Here is a 25,930-nt window from a genome sequence, read left to right on the forward strand (position 1 = left end):
GATGTCACCACCGGTCAATGACGCTGCACTCGCAGCATCTCAGTCACCAGTGTTTCTTAGCTTGGACGGACACATCTTGGCATCATCCTAGTTTAAAACTATTAATCCCCCAGATATGAATTAAGGTGTGGGACAGATTGACAGGCATGTGAGGGATATTGTCTTTTATTTTAGTTTTACTACAGGATGGTGTTTAGTCTTATTTCTAATTAAAGACTTTATTCTGGCTGTGTCTTTATTTACCATACAACTATAGGATTAGGAATGGATAGGTGTGTTAGAGACGCCTCTCCATTACGAATCCATGGACTTATTGTCACCTGACAATACAAAGTGTGTCAGAAATGAGGAAAGGACTATGCAGAAAAAGGTGCACACCTAAATGTATCTGATAGTGAAAAAATAAACAATTTTATTACACCAACTGACAAACAAGTTAAGAACACATAAAACCAAAAAAGAGGGTGGTATATACCATCCCCCCTGGCCGAAGATGAGTATACTGTTGAAAATGCTTTAGATGTTATAAAAAACAACAATGGTAGGTAGAAAAAAACATAATGTACATATGATAATAAACCTACAAGGGATACATATAGAAATGGGCATATAAAAACAAGTGTGAACAGTATCAAAGTCACATAATTATGCCCATATGTAGTTGTGGGCGTCCCCACAGACAATCAAGTAAAAAAGTCGAACAGAATAAGTCTGACAATAATCTCAGTCTGATGTAGGACCTGATAATGTCAGGTCTATGAACAGTATTTATGGTAAATCACGCGCAGCATAAAGAATGCGTGAATAAATCAAATCCAATAAAGCTAAGCATAGTCCTAGTAAACAAATAGTGTGAATCACAAGAATAGCCCCAATGTAAAGATTGCTGTGAACTGTAGGAACCTGCTGAGAGGCTACACAGGCGCTATTATAAAGCCCTGATAGAAGAAAAAGAGATAGCCACAGCATGCCCTGATGAACAATGGTAAGCTCTGAGGTTCAGCTGCCAGGACAGTGCATGAGTACATGGTCACAGACCAGGGGGGCCGGAGAGACACACGTGTATCGCAGCTTGAAGCAGCTTCTTCAGGGAAAATGAGCTGTAATGATTCAGAAGGTGTGAAATACCCCACTGATTACCTCAGTAAGGGTACCGTCTCACATAACGATTTACCAACGATCACGACCAGCGATACGACCTGGCCGTGATCGTTGGTAAGTCGTTGTGTGGTCGCTGGAGAGCTGTCACACAGACCGCTCTCCAGCGACCAACGATGCCGAGGTTCGCTGGTAACCTGGGTAAACATCGGGTTACTAAGCGCAGGGCCGCGCTTAGTAACCCGATGTTTACCGTGGTTACCAGCGTAAAAGTAAAAAAAAAAAAAACCGTACATACTCACCATCTGATGTCCTTCAGGTCCCTTGCTGTCTGCTTCCCGCTGTGACTGAGTGCCGCCGTAAAGTGAAAGCAGATCACAGCGGCGACGTCACCGCTGTGATCTGCTCTCACTTTCCGGCCGGCAGACAGTCAGAGCGGAAAGCAGACGGCAAGGGACCTGACAGACATCAGATGGTGAGTATGTACGTTTTTTTTTTTTTACTTTTACGCTGGTAACCACGGTAAACATCGGGTTACTAAGCGCGGCCCTGCGCTTAGTAATCCGATGTTTACCCTGGTTACCAGCGAACGCATCGCTGGATCGCTGTCACACACAACGATCCAGTGATGACAGCGGGAGATCCAGCGACGAAAGAAAGTTTCAAACGATCTGCTACGACGTACGATTCTCAGCAGGGTCCCTGATCGCTGCTGCATGTCAGACACTGCGAGATCGTAACGATATCGCTAGAACGTCACGAATCGTGCCATCGTAGCGATGAAAATGCCACTGTGAGACGGTACCCTAAGGAACACCAGAGATGGTCTGCAGTCATAGTCGGACTGGGTTGTTTGGGCCCACCAGGGGAATGGACTCTAGGGGTCCAAAATCAAACTTTGAGATTCATCACTAGTGTACTGGGTGGTATCGAGTAAGAGGAATATTACAGGACCACTGGCCTATTTTATTAGCCGATGCCCAGACTGCTCCACTTAGGAGTGCCCAACCACTACTGACAGCTAGGAGAGCCCCGAACTAATGGAACATTTTAATGTGTCGGGCAGACATCGCAAGAACTAAGAAAGTGGTCACAGAAGTATCTATCCACCATCGATCTATCAGCAACAGACAGTAAAAAGGGTAAGACTCTGACACCCACTACCCATTCCAACATGATGGTACAATTTCTAATACCCATTTTTTTGGCCTGCAGAAAATTAGAGGAAACGGGAGAAGCGGGGACTGCCACCAAGTACTACTACAAACTGAGTCCAGATGGATCTTCTGCCTGCAAACAGTTAATCCTTCAGTACTGATTGAGGAATTGCTCTTCACGGGTTCCTTGGACAATCATACCCTGAACTTACCATATTGATGACGGTGCTTCAAGCCAACTTTTACTCTTGATTGGACGTTGAATGGGCCTTTGGGAGTCATTCTTGGTGACTACATCCATTTGACTGAATATTCCTTCACGGACTGGTTGTTCTGATGCTCGGCTTGGATATCGATTCAGGGCCCCAAGCTCACCAATCATCAGCTCTTTACACTCTATAACAACTGGGAGGGGGAGTTTATGCGGTTTTCGGACATTTCTAACTTCTCTAGATTTAGAATTGTTTATTTTCTATCCATCTATATGGTTACTATAGATTTTATCTCCAGCTAACCATTCATTATATATACATACACAATCATTTATATACATGCATGGAAAGTAGATAGTGTTCTTTTTCTGCCTTCTTTGTGTATTTTTAACATAACTTTACATGCTTTACCTTATTAAACCAGCTTATGATGCATATTACAAATATGTTCCTATTGTCCTGACGTTGTTTCTGCGCGGCCCTATTTGTCATCACTAATGATACCATAACTATCTTTATGACCAGATTGACATTGCTCTCGTACACCTTTTATGGCCACCATTTACCTTTTTTATCAGGACAGTTTTTCCATCTATGTGATTTACTTCCTTCTTGGGACAATATTTATTAGACTCCTAGAAGATCGGCATACTGGCCTCATCAGGTTCTATTTATTACTGATTTCCTTCTTGTTCTTTCACCATGAGCACATTGCCTTTAACATGATGCCTTTTCCCTATGTGGTAGAAGGATTTACCCTCCCTGTCCCACGCCATGGGGCACCCCACTTGCATATTCACACCTATTATGTGCCCTTGTGACTTTATTCCTTTTATTTACACAATGATTTTCCATATTCTAATACAGCCCTGCGGCTGACTTGATCTTTCTTATTTGTTCTTTATGCTTTGTCCCTGTGACGTGCGGACAGACTGCAGACGTCTCCGGTGTTCCTTACCGAGGTAATCAGCGGGGTATTTCACACTTTCTGAATCGTTACAGCTCATTTTCCCTGAGGAAGCTGCGATACGCATGCGTCTCTCCGGCCTCCCTGGTCTGGTGACCATGTCCTCAGGCTCTGTCCTGGCAGCTTTACCTCAGAGCTTACCATTGCTCAGCACGCCATGCTGTGGTTGTCTCTTACCTTCTGTCAGGGCTTTATAATAGCGCTTGTGTAGCCTCTCAGCAGGTTCCTACAGTTCACAGCCATCTTTACATTGGGGCTACTCTCGTGATTCACACTGTTTGCTAGGACTATGGTTAGCGTTATTGGATTTGATTTATTCACACCTCCTTTATGCTGCGCATGATTTACCATAAATACTGTTCATAGACCTGACACTATCAGGTCCTACATCAGCCCGAGATTATTGACTTATTCTGGTCGTCTTTTTTACATGCTTGTCGCTACTACATATGGGCATATTTTGTGACTTTGATCCCGTTCATACTTGTTTTATATGCCCATTTCTATATGCATCTCTTGTAGGTTTAATATCATACAAGCTGGAGAGCTTGGTGTTGACCGGGCGTAGAAAGTATCTGTGGTTATTATAACAAATTACAAAGATTATACTGCACATAAAAGCATTTCACATCATATACTCAACAACATTACAGGTATGCAACACAAATTAATTAAACTATTACCGAAGTATTGACAGCATTTTATTTTCAACTCATTCAAGAGCCTTTTGATAAACAACATTTTTGGCTTTTCCTTCTGGTGCAAAGATGAATATTGCCTATTAAGCAGCTGTCTGTGGTGCATGGCATTACATCTTCAGCAGTTATCGTTGGTGTGTGGCATTGTTTCTTAAAGGGCACCTGTCACCCCGTTTTTTGAAGATGAGCTAAAAATAGCGTTAAATAGGGGCAGAGCTGGGCGTTACATTAGTGTCTTTGTGTACCTTTATTACCTACCTAAGCTGCCGAAATACCTTTGTAAAGTCGCCGTTTTCTGCTGTCACTCACGCTGGTCTGGTCATATGGGCGTGGTGACAGCGCTGTTTCTCCCCCAGAAACCTGCTCATCATTGCGTTGGTGGCATAGTGGTGTGCGCATGTCCAAAGCGAAGATCCACTGCCCAGGAGATTCCCGCGGCCATTTTCCTGAAGCCCCGGGCAGCAGAGCGCTCCATCTGCGCACGCGCGGCCACAGGAAAGATGGCCGCGCCCACCGGTAAACTGCGAATAGCGAAGACCGCGCTGTTTTGAATCTCCTGGGCAGTGGATCTTCGCTTTGGACATGCGCACACCACTACGCCACCAACGTAATGATGAGCAGGATTCTGGGGGAGAAACAGCGCTGTCACCACGCCCATAGGACCAGACCAGCATGAGTGACAGCAGAAAACGACGACTTTACAAAGGTATTTTGGCAGCTTAGGTAGGTAATAAAGGCACACAAAGACACTAATGTAACGCCCAGCTCTGCCCCTATTTAACGGTATTTTTAGCTCATCTTCAAAAAACGGGGTGACCGGTTCCCTTTAAGCAGTTGTCTTTGGTTTATGGAATTGCCTACTAAGCAGTTGTCTTTGGAGCATGACATTGTATATTAAGCAGTTGTACGTCGTGCATGGCATTACATCTTACGCAGTTATCTTTGGTATATGGCATTGCCTATTAAGCAGTTGTCTTATATATATATATTATATATATATATATATATATATATATATATATATACACTTCAGGTCTCAGAAAATGGCAACTTTTTTTTAACCACAAAAAGAAATAAAATTTGGTATCGCCATAAGTGTACCGCCCAAGAGAATCGTGTCACCAGGTCATTTTTACCACCGAATGAACGCCATAAATAGGGGAAAAAAGGCAAAATTGTTGTTTTCAATCATTAGTGAAATGGGCCTCTGTGAGCGCTGTGAATTATTTTTTCCATTAAAAATGGCTGCAATGGGAGGAGGTTCATGCGGGCATTCCAGCATTTGGGGCTGTGGGATGCATTTATGGGGGGCTTTTAGCACAAGATGACACTCAGCCGCCCACTAGACAGAGAAACAGACACTTCATAGCACAGGTAGAACATATGATATCAGCTGTGTTTTCACATTTCACAGCAGATTACAGGATTAAAGACCAATAACGGTGACATTTACCTCAGAAACCATTAATATCAGCACCGTTCACCACAAGGACAGAACTACTGGTGTCATCATTCACCTCAAGAGCATTTCCCGCCTAGAAATAGTGCAGCATCTGAGGAAAGTCGGCAGTTTTCGCAATGATTGCTGGGAGTCGTAGTTTAATAATCACTTCTGCATATTAGATAACAGCAGACATGAACTACAGTTCCCAGAAATCCATGCACCGCCGCAAGTGATTTCTGGTAACTGTTGTCCAGAGAAAGCAGCAACAAATGCTAGACGGGGACAGTTACGCTACGAATCCCAGAAATCATTGCGGGATCAATTCTAGGTGTAAAATAGAGGTTGTTGATGAGGAGCGCTCTCTTACATGAGAGGAGGGGGAGAGCATAATATGAGTGACTGCTGGGACTTGTAGTTCCCCTGTAGCTAAGGAGCTAATCTCCTCAGATTATATAGATGATGTTAGTCAGCTTTCAGCATCATCTACTATATAATTGTCTAAGGCCTCTTTCACACTTCAGTCTTTTGGCGTCAGTTTGAATCCGCCGTTTTCTTTAAATAGCGGATCTGCCATTTTTTTTTGGCAGAGCCGCTATTTTCTCATAGACTTGCATTAGCAACAGATTGTGGCGGATGGTCGTCCGTTCCATCCGCCAAGTGACGGATCCGTCGAGATTTGGTGGACGTCATCTAGACATAGACGGACATTGGAAGGTTTTTTGTCTACGCCGAAATGGCGGTTCGCAGCGGATCCTGCCCGTCCGCCGTTCCATAGAATGGTCGCCTATGGGCGACGGATCAGTCGCGACCGTCATTTCGGCGGATCCGTCGCCCCAATCCGCTTTTTCAATTGCGCATGCTCCAAAAAGTAGATACTTTCCCAGACAACCCCCAAGTAAAGGATCTGTCAAAAAAACGGATCCGTTAGAACCGCTTTATCAACAATTGTGACGGATCCGTCGATCCGTCACGATGTTGGAGCTGACTGACACCAAACAACTGAAGTGTGAAAGAAGCCTAAGGGTCACTTCCGTCTGTCTGTCCTTCTGTCTGTCTGTCACGGATATTCATTGGTCGCGGCCTCTGTCTGTCATGGAATCCAAGTCGCTGATTGGTCGTGGCAAAACGCCCATGACCATTGCCACGACCAATCAGCGATGCGCACAGTCTGGAAGAAAATGGCCGCTCCTTACTCCCCGCACTCACTGCCCGGCGCCCGCATACACCCCTCCGGTCACCACTCACACAGGGTTAATGCCGGTGGTAACAGACCACGTTATGCCGCGGGTAACGCACTCCGTTACTGCCGCTATTAACCCTGTGTGACCAAGTTTTTTACTATTGACGCAGCCTATGCAGCGTCAATAGTAAAAACATCTAATGTTAAAAATAATAAAAAATCATTATATACTCACCTACACCGCCTTTCCCGCTCCTCGTGATGCTCCGGCCTGTCCATGCAAGCAGCACGTTCCAGTAGCAAGCATGGTCTGGGAGAAGGACCTGCCATGATGTCACGGTCATGTGACCATGACGTCATCACAAGTCCTGCGTGCGTGCACGAGAAGGACCTGCCGTGACGTTACGGTCATGTGACCGCGACACGGTCACGTGACCGTGACATCATCACACCCTGGGATCGGAAGCTGCCACCTGCACCCCACACAGGCGACAGAGCTACAACGCGCCTGTGGAAGGTGAGTATATGTTTATTTTTTATTTTTTTAACCTGTGGCATACATGGCTGGGCAATATACTATGTAGCTGGGCAATATACTACATGGGCTGTGCAATATACTACATGGTTCTGTGCTGTATACTACGTCACTGGGCAATATACAATGTAACTGGGCAATATACTACGTAACTGGGCAATATACTAAGTGGCTGGGCAATATACTACGTGGCTGGGCAATATACTACGTGGCTGGGCAATATACTACGTGGCTGGGAAATATACTATGTGGCTGGGCAATATACTAAGTGGCTGGGCAATATACTACGTGGCTGGGCAATATACTACGTGGCTGGGCAATATACTACGTGGCTGGGCAATATACTACGTGGCTGGGAAATATACTATGTGGCTGGGCAATATACTATGTGGCTGGGCAATATACTACGTGGCTGGGCAATATACTACGTGGCTGGGCAATATACTACGTGGCTGGGCAATATACTACGTGGCTGGGAAATATACTATGTGGCTGGGCAATATACTACGTGGCTGGGCAATATACTACGTGGCTGGGCAATATACTACGTCACTGGGCAATATACTACGTAACTGGGCAATATACTACGTGGCTGGGCAATATACTACGTGGCTGGGAAATATACTACGTGGCTGGGCAATATACTATGTGGCTGGGCAATATACTACGTGGCTGGGCAATATACTACGTGGCTGGGCAATATACTACGTGGCTGGGCAATATACTACGTGGCTGGGAAATATACTATGTGGCTGGGCAATATACTACGTGGCTGGGCAATATACTACGTGGCTGGGCAATATACTACGTCACTGGGCAATATACTACGTAACTGGGCAATATACTACGTGGCTGGGCAATATACTACGTGGCTGGGAAATATACTATGTGGCTGGGCAATATACTACGTGGCTGGGCAATATACTACGTGGCTGGGCAATATACTACGTAACTGGGCAATATACTAAGTGGCTGGGCAATATACTACGTGGCTGGGCAATATACTACGTGGCTGGGCAATATACTACGTGGCTGGGCAATATACTACGTAACTGGGCAATATACTACGTAACTGGGCAATATACTACGTCACTGGGCAATATACTACGTAACTGGGCAATATACTAAGTGGCTGGGCAATATACTACATGGCTGGGCAATATACTACGTCACTGGGCAATATACTACATGGCTGGGCAATATACTACGTGGCTGGGCAATATACTATATGGCTGGGCAATATACTACATATACTACATGGACATGCATATTCTAGAATACCCGATGCGTTAGAATCGGGCCACCATCTAGTGAATGTATAAATGTCACCGTTATTATTAAGCACATTTGCTGTCGCCATCACATTTCTCTGACATGTTGCGTTTTTATTTCTCTTCTCATGATATTTCTCCATCTTTCGATAACTCTGCTGTTGCTATGCGGAGTAGGTGTGGCTATGTGGACTGGGCGTGGCTATGTGAAGTGAGTGTGGCTATGCGGAAAGGGTGGAGCTATTTTGAGTGGGCGTGGCTCGATACATACACACACATACATGCACTCAACTTTATATATGTAGACGTATGTTTTTTCATCCTATCGTTTGACACGATAAATTTATATGTCAACCATTGTTGTTTTTCATAACATCTAGAGTATTTTCAACAGTGTACACATCTTCAGCCAAGGGGGACGGTGTATACCACCCTCTTTTGTTTTTTTTATGTGTTTTTAGCTTGTCAGTTGGTGTAATAAAATTCTGTATTTTTTCACTATCAGATACATTTAGGTGTGCGCTTTATTCTGCATAGTACTTTCCTCTTTTCTGACATATATTATCTTTATGCGGTATTCAGCACTCTACTCTTTATTTAAATTTATGGTCTGACTAGTGGTGCACCCAACATTTCCTTTATTTCTGACAATACATAGGTGACATCAATCTCACAAATATGAACCCCACTTGCCACCGCTACAGGACAAGTGGGAAGAGCTGGGCAAAGGGCCATAATTCGTGCATCTAATAGATTTTACTTTTCTGGGTGACTGTGGGCTGCTATCTTTAGGCTGGGGGGGGGGCAATATCCATGGTCCCTTACCAGTTTGAGAATACCATCCTACAGCTGTCTGCTTTAGCAAGGATGGTTGTCAAAAATGGGGGGGACCTCATACCATTTTTTAAAATTATTAATTAAAACAATTAAACAAATACGGCGTGGGGACCCCTCCATTCTTGTTATCCAGCCTTGCTGAAGCTGACAGCTGGGTTTTGCCTGACTGGTTATCAAAAAAACAGGGGAACCCATGCAGGTTTTTTTAAAATATTTATTTACAGTGCAGGAACAGTGCCAGAATTGGCGCATCTTAGAGATGTGCTCATTCTGGGGTGGCTGAGAGCTGATGTTTTTAGCCTGGGGGGCAGTATCCATGGCCACTTCCTAGGATTTTAGCATCAGCCTGCAGCTGTCTGCATAGCCTTTGCTGGTTATTAATTATAGAGGACCCTATGTCATTTGTTTAGGGTCCCCATTTTAATAGCCAAAGAAGGCTAAGTATAATTTTTTGAGCGGATATCAATAGCCTGGGAAGCTCCATGGGTATTACCCCTTCCCAGGCTATAAACATCGGCCTCCAGCTGTCGGCTTTCCCTTTGCTAGTTACAAAAATTACGTGGGAGCCCACTCCATTATTTTCAGAAAAATATATTTATTAATTAAATACATGTACAGTAATCTGTGCACACACTGTACTAATTGTATGTCACTGACATATGTATGTCTACCTTTTCTATTTGTATTTACTGTGTGCAATCCATCTTTTATATCTTGTCAGCTTCTGCTGTGATTTTACACAACACAGTTGCTGAATTGCCGACATATATATGGAGCGCCCCCACACCGCCGCAGGGCCGAGGGGTACCCGGAGCCGGGCCTCTAGGTCTCCGTCCTGGGGTTGTCACGGTGGCTAGACCCGGTCCGTGGCCCTGTCCGTCAGTGGGGGACGTCCGGTGCAATAAGTGATGTTGTATCGGTGCAGGTCGCGGTAAATAATGAAGACACCAGGTTGCAGTCTCTTTACCTCTTTACTGAAGATGTTGGAGACCTCAGTCCAGAGCGCTGTTAACTGGGTTGTCAGAGACCGGCCGGTCCAAAGGCACATCAGGAGTTCTCTTTACAGGTGGGAATCAGTGCCTTCCTTCTAGCGCTGTGTGTTGTAGTTCTTCCCTGCTGAGCTCCCGGGATAGTCCTCACAACTGTTTCTTTCTGTCTCTACTGTTCTTTCTCCGTCCTCCAGGTGATATGGTAGGACGCACCCGTATGACGGGGTAGGCCTGGAGTTCTTCCGGGACCCTAGAGTCGCCCCTCTCCCACAGCTGCCTCCGTTGTCTGCTTAGGTGTTAAGTGAGACAGCCAACCTGTAATTAGCTGTCCTGCCGTGGTTTGCAATGTACTTAAAGTCTCTTACTTGCTCGGCGTTCCGGCCACCGACTGTTTGCGCCTCAGAAGGATGTTGCCTCGGTCTAACAGCAAGACCCCTTCTGGTATTCCTCCTTTTCTGTATTCCCGTTGGTTACTGGTTAGTTCTGCTCTGAGGAGTCTGCCAGGATCCCATCCCTGACAGGTCCTCTCACTAGCTCTTCCCAGCTACTTCTCCCTGTCTTCCTGTCCAACCCCCAGTTTTACCAGAGTTGTGAGGAGTGGCCTACTAGATAGGACCCCCCCCCCCTGGTGGCCGGAGTGTGAAGTGTGGTGTGAGTGTACCTGATCAGAGAAACTCCTTAGTGCAATCAGACGTACCATAGCTCCCCATAGTGGCGGAGTCACAGTACTGCAACAACCAGGACTCTGGGGTGCTGCACTCCCCCCCGGTTAAATCCAGTACTCCGGGACTGGGAAAACAAGAACAATAATACATGTTAAACAGGAAACACACAAATTTTTGAAATAACATAACAATTGAACAAAACAATGCTTCCCTTTACGGGAGGTGAGGATTCTTGAACGTTGCGAAAATTAGGTCATGCACAGTTTATGACTCTCAGTTCAGTGGTTGAAACAGCGGGGACCCCGGGTAAACAAAGGGGTCCCCCTGTGGAAGTTTTTGAGCAATTCACCGTCCATTACTCTAGTGTCCATTTAAAAAAACCTATAACAAAAAGATATGCATACAAACATTTTCAATTACATAGCAGCCCTTATCAATACCTCCAAGGTTTGAAGCGGAGAGGAGTTTGATTTTGAGTGCTGCGTGTGGACCTTCGCAGAGCAGGGGTTGCTATTGGCCTAACAGGGCCCGCTATGCTTGCTACCGCTGGTGTAGTGCACTGTCTTCTAGCTACACTTCTAGTGAGTCTGGGTAGCACTGGCAGGTTGGGGCTCTCAGAGCTGCTGCTGTCAACAGTGGGTACAGCAGATTCACTGATAGCAGAGGGCGGACTTGCCGGTTCAACGATTGGCAGGGCTTCATCAGGTAAGGCTTGTTGAGGTAGTGGAGCCAGATGATCTGGTACCACCATGGTTTCCGGCGGGTCCGGCTGTTCAAACATCACAACAGGTACCACAACGGCTTGGTTTATCTGAGTCCAGGACTGGGGAAAGTCGCCAAGGACAGTATGGAACATTTTCTCCTTTTCCACCGGTGGGGAGATTTCTGGGGCCGTGCCCCTCTCTTTCAACTTGTCGGGGCAGACCTTAAGGTGATCCCTGGATACCGCTGTCGAGGTCTCCCCTCTGTCCTTGCTGATGAGACAGACCTTAGTGTTGTCGAAGTCGGATGGCAAGATGGTATACGGTTCCGCTTCCCATTGGTCATCAAGCTTGTGTAACCTCCTCTTTCGTTTAAGCACTTGCTCACCAGGTGACAGGGGAATCGCAGGAGCGTGTTGATTGTAGTCCTTTTCTTGTTTCTGCCTAGCCTGGGCGAGACTTCTCTCTACACACTCCTGTACTTCGCGGTATCTTCGCTGCCTTTCTGTATCCCAATCTGCCTCCGGCGAGGTATCTTCGGGTACTAGGACCCCCATGTCCAGATCAACAGGTAACCGACTAGACCTTCCTCGCATCAGGTACGCTGGAGTACAGTTGGTGGAACTTACTGGGATGTGGTTGTACATATCCACCAAGTCAGGCAACTTTGTCGGCCACAGGTTCCGTTCCTCCACAGGCAAGGTCTTCAATAAATCGATTACTACCTGGTTCATCTTCTCGCACATCCCGTTGGTTTGGGGGTGGTACGGTGTAGTTCTGATCTTCTTACACCCGTACAACTGGCAGAATTCTTGGAACACTTCCGCTTCGAATGCAGGCCCCTGATCGGTCAGTACTTTCTCTGGGTAGCCATGGGGTCTACAAAAGTGCTGCTGGAAGGCCCTGGCGGCAGTCCTAGCTGTCAGATCCTTGACAGGCACAACCACCAAAAACCTGGAGTAGTGGTCCACGATGGTAAGGGCGTAGATATAGCCCGACCGGCTAGGTGTCAGCTTCACATGATCCAGCGCGACCAGTTCGAGCGGCCGTTTGGTGATGATAGGCCGCAGGGGAGCCCGTTGACTGTCACAGTCCTTTCTGCGCAGACTACATGGACCACACTCCCGACACCACTTCTCAATGGTTCTCTTCATGCCAATCCAATAGAACCTCCCTCGGAGTAGCTTCTCCAGCTTCTTCCATCCGAAGTGTCCGGCTCCATCATGGTAGGCTCCCAGAACCATGGGCGCATCTCGCCTTGGCACCACTATCTGCCACACCAATTCATGAGTACGTGGGTCGATGCTCCTCCTGCACAGCTTGCCATCATGGATAAACAGCTTGCTTCTCCCCCTCCACAGCTGTTGGGTTTCTTGTGGATCATCTGGGCCAGGGTGCAACCCAGCCTGCGTCAAGAGTTCCTTCACCTGACGGACCGCGGGGTCACTATCCTGGGTTTCTGCCCATCCGTGGTGGGGCAGGGGATTCAGCGTGGCATCTGGTTGGCTCTTGTGCCTGTTCTTCACATGGTGAGAGTTTTGAGTGGCTTTGGGACGATGGAAGGCAGGCAGCTCCACCTCTTCAAGTGCCTCCGGGTCCTCTCCCACTTCTGGTAAATTGGGCATTCGGGACAGAGCATCGGCATTGGCATTCTGGTGCCCTGCCCGATATTTGATGGTGAAATCATAGTTGGACAGCCGGGCCATCCACCGCTGTTCCAAAGCCCCGAGTTTGGCAGTATCCAGATGCGTTAGCGGATTGTTGTCCGTGAAGACGGTGAATTTCGCGGAGGCCAGGTAGTGCTTAAACCTCTCCGTCACTGCCCAGACGAGGGCCAGGAATTCCAGCTTAAAGGAACTATAGTTGTCAGGGTTCCTTTCCGTGGGACGGAGTTTCCTGCTGGCGTAAGCGATCACCCTTTCTTTGCCGTTCTGAACCTGGGACAGCACGGCTCCTAATCCCACATTACTGGCATCTGTGTACAGCACAAATGGTTGATCGTATTCGGGGTAAGCCAGTATCTCTTCTCCCGTCAGTGCCGACTTCAAACAGGTGAAGGATTCCTCCAGCTCTTCGTTCCAATCAAAGGGGGTTTTCCTCCCCTTGGTCTTCTTTGGTTGGCCCACCAGCAGATTTTGCAAGGGTGCGGCCTTCTTGGTGAAATCCTTAATGAATCTCCGATAGTAACCTACCAACCCGAGGAACTGCCGGACTTCGTGGAGGTCACTAGGCTTTGGCCAGTCCTTGATCACTGTGACCTTGTCGGGGTCTGGGGCCACTCCTTCAGCGCTCACCACATGGCCCAGGTACTGCACTTTAGGTTTCAGCAGATGACACTTGGACGGTTTCACTTTTAGGCCGAATTTGGACAAGGCTTCAAACACCTCAGCCAGGTGCTTTAGATGGTCTTCGTAGGTTTTAGAGAAGACTATGACATCATCCAGATATAACAGCACGGTTTCAAAGTTCAGGTGTCCCAGGCAGCTCTCCATCATCCTCTGGAACGTTCCGGGAGCATTGCACAATCCGAAGGGCATGTAGTTGAACTCGCAGAGGCCCATTGGCGTCGTGAAGGCCGTCTTCTCTCTGTCCGCCTCCGCCACAGGAACCTGCCAGTACCCACTGGTGAGATCTAAGGTAGAGAAATAGTTAGCAGATTTTAAAGCAGCCAGAGACTCCTCTATCCTGGGCAGTGGGTATGCGTCCTTATGTGTAATGCGATTCAACTGTCTGTAATCAACACACATCCTCATTGTACCATCTTTCTTTTTAACAAGGACTAACGGAGCCGCCCAGGGGCTACAGCTGTCTCTCACCACCCCGGCCTCCTTCATTTCCCGCAACATGTCCTTGGCACACTGGTAATGAGCTGGGGGTACAGGGCGATATCTCTCTTTTATGGGTCGATGATCTCCCGTGGGGATGTGGTGTTGGATCCCTTTCACCTGCCCAAAATCTGAGGGGTGTTTGCTGAATACCTGCTCGTACTCGTGTACCACCCTGTACGCCCCCTGTATTTGATGAGATGGGGTAGAGTCAGTGCCCACATGCAATTCCCGACACCAGTCCTTCGGGTGCTCTGCAGAACCTTTGTTCTCTGCCATGTTTGACGGGACCAAGGGTTCAGGTGTCTGTATTACACTATTATTGACAGTGAACAGTTTGGCGAGCGTGGTATACTTGGTTAGGTGGACCTCTTCCTCCCCACAATTGAGGACACGTACGGGCACTCTCCCCTGTCGGACGTCGACCACCCCCCGGGCTGTCAGAACAGTAGGCCTATTGTCTGAATATACAGGTTCTACCAAGGCCTGGTAGTCCTTACCCCTGAGGCCTATGGCTGCTCGACACCATATTAACATTTCACTTTTGGGGGGTATCGCGATGGGGTTTGAATCGCTCACAGTGACACGACCAATCTCACCACCAGTCAGCTCTACCTGCTGTCTCTGCATCAGAGCTCTGATTTCCTTCTGCAGGGCACGTTGCTCGCTGTGGCCAGCGTTTTCTGCCACCTGTTGCAACAAAACAATCACTTCTGCAAGACAATTTTCTATAACATTAGTACCAAGAGTCATCATGGGATTACATTCTCGACGATCAATATCTACAATCACAATCCCTTGGGCTTTCAATTCCACCCGCCCCACTTTGATGGTGACCTCCTTATACCCCACTTGTGGCAACGGCTGACCATTACTGGCGATTATGGTGAAATCATCGTCAGGGCCACGAGTAATATCAGCGTCCTCCCAATACCGTTTGTAGAGCACGTAAGGTATAGTCGTCACCTGAGAACCGGTGTCCAGCAAAGCATTCAAGGGGATTCCATCAATCACTACAGGGAGAACTGGTCGTTCTCCAATATACTTGGTTCTCCAATGCTGCGGGCCTGACCGTCCTACTCCTGGGGGTTGGCCCTTTGCCCCAGGGGTTGCTCGTTTAAAGGACAGTACCTTGCAAGATGGCCCACCTGGTGACAGCGGCGGCAGATGGGTCGTCCATCCTGGTGGAAGCGATCGTCGGGCCGGCTCCTGGTCGGTGGAGTCCTCCTCTGTCGCATCCAAGGGACATCCTCCGGGCTGGAAGCCAACTGGATCTTCTCTTTGGGGGCCTCCTGTAGGGACTGCACCATCCGGGCCAGGGCAGCAACGCTCTTGGTTAGCTCTTGCATCTGGAGACGAAGTCCTGCAGGGGAGTCGTCCTCGAAGCTCTGGGCGTTGGCCTCCGCGGCAACTGGGGTATCCGATGCCACCTCCTGGTGGTATGTGAGAGCGGGGCGCCTGGGTGGTACTGCGCGGCTGGGCTGTCGCTCCTGCAATGCCTGGATAGCTTTATCTTTAAACTGCGCAAAAGTCAAGTCTGGATTTTGCATGGCCAGGAAGTGCAATTGGCCCCGCTGGTGACTGCACAGGAGCCCCTCAATGAACCGCTCCTTCAGGATTTTATCTTCATCCTGCATGCTGCCGGGGTCACTCTGCTTAATGGCCCGCATCGCCTCCTGGAGATTAAGAGCATAGTCCCGCAAGCTCTCCTGTGACCTTTGTTTGCATCCATAAAAAGTCAGTTTAATTTCTGTAGCAGTGCGAGTATCAAAGGTGGCTTTAAGCTTGGCAAAAATCTGTTGTGCAGTTCCTTTATCCTCAGCGGGCCAGGATTTCAATTCTCTCAGAGCCGCCCCAAAGAGTTGGCCGGTTATCATATGGACCTTCTGGGGCTCGGTTAGGGGATAGAACTCGAGCAGGCTGCAGAGTCCTTCTTTAAAGTCAGTGAACGTATGTGCCTCCCCAGAGTATCGTGGGAGCCAGGCCGCTCCGGGCAGGTAGGGCATGGAGAAGGGCATTATGACTTTTGCATTAGCGGCAGTGTCCGACTGGCTGATGGGGGCAGCGGGTTCTGCGGCAGCCGGTGGTGGTATTAGGGCCGCGGCTTCGCCCGCTGCGGGGACCGGAGCTGCCCCTGCGTCCGCGGCTGCGACCGCCACCTCCTCTCCTCCCGACTCGGACATGGCCGTCCCTTCCTCCCACTAACCTGCTGGAGGTCGGAGTTCCTCTTCCGGGATGGGCGCCTCACCGCGCTTTCCGTTCCGCGCTTCTTTTGGCCGATCCCGCCCACGTAGCTAAGGCTCCTCCCTCCGCGCGCGGCAATGGCGAATTTTGGCGGCAAATGGCACAGCACAGTCTTTTCAATAAAGTACAGTCCAAGCACAATAAATCACAGTTCCAAGGCACACATGACCTGATTTTTCAGGCTTAAGTAAATCCTGTTCGTGACGCCAAATTTGGAGCGCCCCCACACCGCCGCAGGGCCGAGGGGTACCCGGAGCCGGGCCTCTAGGTCTCCGTCCTGGGGTTGTCACGGTGGCTAGACCCGGTCCGTGGCCCTGTCCGTCAGTGGGGGACGTCCGGTGCAATAAGTGATGTTGTATCGGTGCAGGTCGCGGTAAATAATGAAGACACCAGGTTGCAGTCTCTTTACCTCTTTACTGAAGATGTTGGAGACCTCAGTCCAGAGCGCTGTTAACTGGGTTGTCAGAGACCGGCCGGTCCAAAGGCACATCAGGAGTTCTCTTTACAGGTGGGAATCAGTGCCTTCCTTCTAGCGCTGTGTGTTGTAGTTCTTCCCTGCTGAGCTCCCGGGATAGTCCTCACAACTGTTTCTTTCTGTCTCTACTGTTCTTTCTCCGTCCTCCAGGTGATATGGTAGGACGCACCCGTATGACGGGGTAGGCCTGGAGTTCTTCCGGGACCCTAGAGTCGCCCCTCTCCCACAGCTGCCTCCGTTGTCTGCTTAGGTGTTAAGTGAGACAGCCAACCTGTAATTAGCTGTCCTGCCGTGGTTTGCAATGTACTTAAAGTCTCTTACTTGCTCGGCGTTCCGGCCACCGACTGTTTGCGCCTCAGAAGGATGTTGCCTCGGTCTAACAGCAAGACCCCTTCTGGTATTCCTCCTTTTCTGTATTCCCGTTGGTTACTGGTTAGTTCTGCTCTGAGGAGTCTGCCAGGATCCCATCCCTGACAGGTCCTCTCACTAGCTCTTCCCAGCTACTTCTCCCTGTCTTCCTGTCCAACCCCCAGTTTTACCAGAGTTGTGAGGAGTGGCCTACTAGATAGGACCACCCCCCCTGGTGGCCGGAGTGTGAAGTGTGGTGTGAGTGTACCTGATCAGAGAAACTCCTTAGTGCAATCAGACGTACCATAGCTCCCCATAGTGGCGGAGTCACAGTACTGCAACAACCAGGACTCTGGGGTGCTGCATATACAGTACAGACCAAAAGTTTGGACACACCTTCTCATTTAAAGATTTTTCTGTATTTTCATGACTATGAAAATTGTAAATTCACACTGAAGGCATCAAAACTATGAATTAACACATGTGGAATTATTTACTTAACAAAAAACGATCGCCAAACAAATTCGGCATGAAAAATGGTACATTCAGATTTGTGATCGGTAACACGAGCGTTTTTCTTAAGATTGAAAAAAGTTGGGAACATTAAAAGATAGAATAAAAGCCGGCAATTCATGTGCCTCATTCAGTAAAATCACAGAGTGACAGGTTAGAATGGAATAGATAGAATAGATTTATACGCATAGAATGCATACATATAGATTTCACTGGCACACACATACAGTATATGCACAGTATGTATGCATAGTATATAAAGAACAGACTAAAAGTTTGCACACACACCTCATTTAAAGATTTTTCTGTATTTTCATGACTATGAAAATTTTACATTCACACTGAAGGCATCAAAACTATGAATTAACACATGTAGAATTATATACTTAGCAAAAAATGTGTGAAACAACTGAAATTTTGTCTTATATTCTGGATTCTTCAAAGTAGCCACCTTTTGCGTTGATGACTGCTTTGCACTGTTTGGCATTCTCTTGATGAGCTTCAAGAGGTAGTCACCGGGAATGGTCTTCCAACAATCGTGAAGGAGTTCCCAGAGATGCTTAGCACTTTTGGCCCTTTTGCCTTCACTCTCCGGTCCAGCTCACCCCAAACCATCTCGACTGGGTTCAGGTCAGGTGACTGTGGAGGCTAGGTCATCTGGCGTAGCACCCCATCACTCTCCTTCTTGGTCAAATAGCCCTTACACAGCCTGGAGGTGTGTTTGGGGTCATTGTCCTGTTGATAAGTAAATGATGGTCCAACTAAACGCAAACCGGAAGGAATAGCATGCCACTGCAAGATGCTATGATAGCCATGCTGGTTCAGTATGCCTTCAATTTTGAATATATCTACAACATTGTCACAAGCAAAGCACCAACACACCATCACACCTTCTCCTCCATGCTTCACGGTGGGAACCAGGCATGTAGAGTCCATCCGTTCACCCTTTCTGCGTCGCACAAAGTCACGGTGGTTGGAACCAAAGATCTCAAATTTGGACTCATCAGACCAAAGCACAGATTTCCACTGGTCTAATGTCCATTCCTTGTGTTCTTTAGCCCAAACAAGTCTATTCTGCTTGTTGCCTGTCCTTAGCAGTGGTTTCCTAGCAGCTATTTTACCATGAAGGCCTGCTGCACAAAGTCTCCTCTTAACAGTTGTTGTAGAGATGTGTCTGCTGCTAGAACTCTGTGTGGCATTGACCTGGTCTCTAATCTGAGCTGCTGTTGTCCTGCAATTTCTGAGGCTGGTGACTCGGATAAACTTATCACCAGAAGCAGAGGTGACTCTTGGTCTTCCTTTCCTGAGGGGCGGTCCTCATGTGAACCAGTTTCTTTGTAGCGCTCAATGGTTTTTGCAACTGCACTTGGGGACACTTTCAAAGTTTTCCCAATTTTTTAGACTGACTGACCTTCATTTCTTAAAGTATTGATGGCCACTCCTTTTTCTTTACTTAGCTGCTTTTTTCTTGCCATAATACAAATTCTAACTGTCTATTCAGTAGGACTATCAGCTGTGTATCCACCAGACTTCTGCTCATGACAACTGATGGTCCAAACCCCGTTTATAAGGCAAGAAATCCCACTTATTAAACCTGTCAGGGCACACCTGTGAAGTGAAAACCATTTCCAGTGACTACCTCTTGAAGCTCATCAAGAGAATGCCAAGAGTGTGCAAAGCAGTCATCAAAGCAAAAGGTGGCTACTTTGAAGAACCAAGAATATAAGACATATTTTCAGTTGTTTCACACTTTTTTGTTAAGTATATAATTCCACATGTGTTAATTCATAGTTTTGATGCCTTCAGTGTGAATTTACATTTTTCATAGTCATGAAAATACAGAAAAATCTTTATATGAGAAGGTGTGTGCAAACTTTTGGTCTGTACTGTAAATACTATGCATACATACTGTGCATATATGTGAGTGCCACTGAAATCTATTTGTATGCATTCTATGCGTATATATCTATTTTGAGGCACATGAAAAATGCTTGTGTTACCGAACACGAATCCGAATGTACCATTTTTCATGCCGAATTTGTTTGGCGTTCGCTTTCCAAAATATTCGCTCATCTATAGTCAAGAGGTGGAAATCTGCATCTATGATTTTTTTTAGCTTGAATCTGGGGCAGGACAAAGTAGAATCCTGACCCTCATCATCAGACAATATCCCATGGGGGCAGGTGATCCTGATGAGACTCAGATATCTGAGGCTCACGCAGATTGTATTATGCTGTCAGGGCAAGAGGAGTAGAAGGGTGATTTCAAGGGGGAGGAATGTGATAACACAGAGGATGATGATGATGAGGTGTTAGACCCAAGTTGAAGTGAACATAGGGGCACACAGCCGAGTGGGTCATCAGAGGAAGAAGATGAAGAGGTTACAGTGCGCCGTTCATAACGGACATGTAGTAATGCAGCCATGACGATAAATGCATCCTCAGCCAAAATTGTGGCTCTGACCAGCAGCCTCCACAGGTTTGCAGCTTGCAGGGGTGGCAAGGGTTGCCTAACCTGGGCCTTTTTTGACATATTCAAGTAATCTTCCAACTTTGCAAAAAAAAGAGCTGTGGTAAAAAGTGCAATAACTTGAATACTACATGTATGAACCTTCAATTGCGCAATTAGCATGCGCTACTGTGGGAATCCCACTGCCTGAAAATGCTGACCAGTGAACCACAACAACCATCACCGACCCCTCAATTGCATCTGCTGCTTCTTCATCCTCCTCTGTTACCATGCCAACTATTAAGACACAGGTCTTCGACTGCAGAACCTTTGATTATTTACCCACTCCAGTCATGCTGACTGAGAGCCCACCATCACCTGTAACTGAAGTGAACATGCCTGCTGTTTTTGGAGAATGAGCACACCACATCTTTCTTCATCCACCATAACATCTCTCCCTGAATATCTATCATGGTCCAGCAGTTTGTTGGGTTCACTGTATTCGACCATCTCTCAGCACTGCGGTTGACCCATGGTTCTGTAGTTGTGGTCACCTAAAAGAATGTTTCCTCCTACGCATGACAAAGCTAAGAGGTTGAACTCCACCATCCCCAATATGTTGGCCATGGAAATGCTGCCTTTCCGCCTGGTAGGTAAGGACGGTTTCTAAAAGCTGATGGTTGTCGCAGTCCCCCAGTACCAATTGACCAGTCGCCATTACTTTTCTAAAAAAGCTGTGCTTGTTCTGAATCAGCATGTCGCAGGCAACATCACCCATTCCTTGACTAAATCTATGCCAGCAAGGGTGAATTTCACCACAGACACTTGGACGAGTAAGCAAGGCCAAGGGCATTATATCTCACTGACTTGGCACTTGTTGATGCTCTCTGTTGGGACACATGCGGCTCCACAAATCTTGGAATCCCCAAGGCTTACAGGACATACTTCTACATTTAACACTTCCTCCACTGCTTCTGTCTCCTCTATCTCCTCTAGGGCCTCCACATGCACCCTCAACCTCTGCCTTAATGAGACATGCTTTCCAACAGAACAGAGCGAATACCCACCACCTCCATACTGTGCAGCCAGGGATCACCTCAACCAGGCAGTGTTTAAAATTGATATGCCTTGGAGATCACAGTCATACAGCTGAAGAGTTGTGGACAGCTCTCCAGGTGGAGTTTGATCAATGGCTGTCTCCGTCGAACCCGTATCCAGGGAAGACCATGTCCAGAAATGTTGCAAACCTGGTGTCGGCCCTACAGCGAGGCATGCTCACACATGTGCCTTGCATAGCTCATGTCCTCAACCTGGTGGTACAACATTTTCTCTACTACTATCCTGGCCTGCGTGAGCTGCTCCAGAAAGCATGTTAGCTGTGTGCTCATTTCCGTCATTCACACCCCTCAGGTCATCGACTTGCATTATTACAAAGGTCTTTGTCCATGCCAGTTAATAGGTTGATTTACGATGTGCCAACATGGTGGATTTCCACTCTGCCCATGTTGCAGTGAATGCGGTAGCAGCAGCGAGCCCTGACGCAGTATGTTATATCATATAGTCTAGGCCAACGCAGTATGGAAGTGGAGCATATTAAGTGAATGGAGTGGGCACAGATTAAGGATCTCTGCACACTTCTGCACAGTTTTGAAATGGCTGCTAAGATGGTTAGTGCTGATGACGACGCAATCATCAGCATCACTGTTCCGGTCATCTATATGCTGGAGCGGTCTGTGAATAGCCCGCAGCAGGAGATGGTGGTCCCAGAAGAAGAGGAGGAAGCAGAGGAGGATGCGGAAGGGATAACATTGTCTCTAAGTTCAAGACTATTGAAAAACAGGCGGGTGACAAGGGAAGGTGGGTTACTGTGATTGAGGGGGGCTGATGAAAACAAACTTTTATTGAAGGTGCAAGATCTGAGGAACTAATGAACTAAGAAGAGGTGATGGGCGAGCAACTGTCAGATGGAGAGGATAATCCTCCCCTCTCTGGATGATGGGAGGAGATGGAGGAAACAAACCTCATTGTTACCCAGCCACCAACACAGCATGTGCTTAGACCTCATGTTAGAGCCTGACATATGAGTGCCTTCTTGCTGCACTATCTGCAACATGATCCCTGTATAGTTATGATTAGGAATAATACTGACTACTGGGTTGCAACTCTGTTAGATCCACATTGTAAAATTAAATTTTGCTAGATGATTCCCACTCTAGAAAGTGGCCCTCAAATGCTGGAGTATCAAAACATGCTTTTACACAACCTTAAGAGAGCTTTACCCCAAGACAGCAGTGAAGAGCACAGTTCGCATTGCAGCTGTAGACTTCCAACCTCCGGCACGTCAGTTTGTCAACATCAAAACATTAGCAGCAGCAGCATTGGTGGAAGTGGAAAAAGCAACCTCTATGAGTCATTTGACAGCTTTTATTAGACCAACCCATTTACCAGCAAAATGGAGTCCAAGTCTAATATGTTGTGAACGAATGGAGAGGATGGTGCAGGAGTATCTAGAACTGAATATAAATACCATCAGGAAGGGTTTGGATCTTTTCTTATTTTGGTCTTCCAAAATGGATGAGTGGCCTGAGCTCGCCTCACATGCCTTGGAGGTTTTACAGTGCCCGGCCGCCAGCATTCTCTCTGAACGTGTTTTCAGTGCTCCTATTGGTGTCCTGACCTATAAGCACAGCTGGCTGTCCCCGAAAGTGTAGAATGCCTAACTTTAATCAAGATGAACAAGTCATGGATCTCCAAGGACTTTTGCACCACAATCGCAGACTGTACAGACTAGGTGATATTGTATTTTTTAGTATGATACATTAATGTCACGTAACTGCACTCTGTGATATCTTTAGTGTGGCTGCTGCTGATGTTAACTCAAATTTGTGGAAATGTGAACAGTCATGGTTGGTCTACATCTGCTGGGTTAGATGTAGTGGAAGATGTGTCGGTCCCAATTATACTATTTCTATTCTCGTGAGTTATTCCACTTCGATGGTGTCATGCTGTAATTTTTTAAAATGTGAATACCCCTGGTTGGGTGTCCATCTGTTGGATTGGGTGTAGTGGAAGACCTGTAGGTGCCTATTATACTATTTCTACTGTGGTAAAATTGAAGCCACTTTGGTGGTGTCTGTCAGTAATGTTTGGAAATGTGAACACTCCTGGTTGAGTCTCCTTCATGGGTGTTGCCTGTAGCAGTAGGCCCCCGAGACCATCAGGCCTCCACTTCCTTGGACTCAACTACCCGTGTTACTATCCTTAAATTTCCAGACAATGGTAGTCTAGAAAGCTGATATTTGTGCCACCTGAGTGTGGCTTTGCATGAAAGCAGGTAGAGATGTTGCATGTGATATCAGGGCTGCCAGCAAAGGGGGGCTACATTGATCCCTCACCCACCTCATCTTACTGTGACGTTCAATTGAAAGCTGTAAAGCTGTCTCAGAACCCAATATCTCATGCCTGGCTAAATGCTGCAATTTCATGCTAACATTTGTACTGTGCATGAATTTAGGACACTTTCCTGGTGTCTGTCCCTCCTTTGATGTGTTTTGGCAGCATTTGAGGCCATTAATTGGCGAATATTGCAAATTCGGAAATCGTAATCTGAATCGAACATTGAAATATTAGCTCATCTCTACTCCTGACTGCAATATCATTGAGCCACTCTGGAGAGATCTAAGCATGCAGTTCATGCTAGACAGCCCAGGAATTTACAGGAACTGGAGGATTTTTAACAAGAAGAGTGGGCAGCTTTACCTCTGACAAAATAAAGAACTTCAACCACCACTACCACAAAAGACTTCAAGCTGTCATTGATGTTAGAGGGGGCAACACACGGTATTAAGAATTAGGGTATGTAAACTTTTGATCACGGTCATTTGGATGTTTTGGGTTGTAATTAATGCTTTAAAAAGAGAAAACACAGTGGTTTGACAATAAATGACTTCACCCAACCACTAACCATGATTGGAAAAATTGTTTTGGTGTTATCATTCATATTCTCTAAAAAAAAAAAAGGCTAATAAAGCAAAAATGCTGCTGGGGTATGTAAACTGTATGCATGAATCAATAAACCCATAAACATTTTGGAGCATTTTTAGGGTTTAACATACCAGCAAAATGTAACAGGAACTACATTAGGCTTCAAATGTCCTGATAATTCTGTTACCGAAAAAAAACGGTACCGGAAATGTCAGTGTTCGTGTGTCCGTGTGTGTAAAACTGGCGGCACATGAGTTGCAACCGTGTGCCACATCAGTACCACACAGACGGGCACCAGGGAAGAAGAGGTGCAATAAGCACCGTTCCCCAGCTCTGGGTGATGAAGACAGCTCTCACCATTCTCCCCTGCTCTGCTGGCGATCAGCGCAAGCAAAGGAGAATGTGACAGTTATAGTCAAGTGAGAAAAACGATAGCAGGCGGCAGCTGATGGGACAATTACTCCTATTAGCCTACACCTGCCGCCCCTAATAACAGTGGCAACAGGAGCGGCTGATGGGAGTATTCCTTGTATTCTCAGGCTGGTAAGGAACCATGAATATTGCCGCCCCCACTTAAAAATAGCAGGTGCCCAGAAAAGGCACATCTATTAGATGCACCAATTCTGGTGCTTTGCCCGACTCTTCCCACTTGCCCTTTAGCGGTGGCAAGTGGGGCCCCTATTTGTGGGGTTGATGTCACCTTTGTATTGTCAGGTGACATCAAGCCCATGGCTTAAGGTACCTTCACACTAAACGATATCGCTAGCGATCTGTGACGTTGCAGCGTCCTGGATAGCGATATAGTTTAGTTTGACACGCAGCAGCGATCAGGATCCTGCTGTGATATCGCTGGTCGTTGAACAAAGTTCAGAACTTTATTTGGTCGTCAGACCGGCGTGTATCGTCGTGTTTCACACCAAAAGCAACGATACCAGCGATGTTTTACACTGGTAACCAGGGTAAACATTGGGTTACTAAGCCCAGGGCCGCGCTTAGTAACCCGATGTTTACCCTGGTTACCAGTGTAAAATGTAAAAAAAACAAACAGTACATACCTTCGCATCCCCCGGCGTCCGCTTCCCACACTGACTGAGCGCCGTAAAGTGAAAGTGAAAGTACAGCACAGCGGTGACGTCACAGCTCTGCTGTTAGGGCCGGCGCTCAGTCAGTGCAGGAAGCGGACGCCGGGGGACGCGAATGTAAGTATGTAGTGTTTGGTTTTTTTACATTTTACACTGGTATCTAGGGTAAACATCGGGTTACTAAGCGCGGCCCTGCGCTTAGCAACCCGATGTTTACCCTGGTTACCCGGGGACCTCGGCATCGTTGGTCGCTGGAG

The 25,930-nt window shown here is 47.1% G+C and overlaps 1 protein-coding gene across 1 annotated transcript in view; it reads left to right on the forward strand.

The window, feature by feature from the left end:
• Positions 1-3,374: 3,374 nt before the first annotated feature.
• LOC143774208 (sulfotransferase 2B1-like) overlaps positions 3,375-25,930 on the forward strand; it is a 222,842-nt gene continuing 200,286 nt past the window's right edge. Inside the window, exon 1 of the mRNA XM_077261588.1 lies at positions 3,375-3,429. The gene's annotated coding sequence lies outside the window, so the exon portion shown is untranslated. The remainder of the gene's footprint in view (positions 3,430-25,930) is intronic.

The sequence above is a fragment of the Ranitomeya variabilis genome, chromosome 5 (genome assembly GCF_051348905.1).
Source record: "Ranitomeya variabilis isolate aRanVar5 chromosome 5, aRanVar5.hap1, whole genome shotgun sequence".
In the NCBI taxonomy this organism is placed as follows: Eukaryota; Metazoa; Chordata; class Amphibia; order Anura; family Dendrobatidae; genus Ranitomeya; species Ranitomeya variabilis.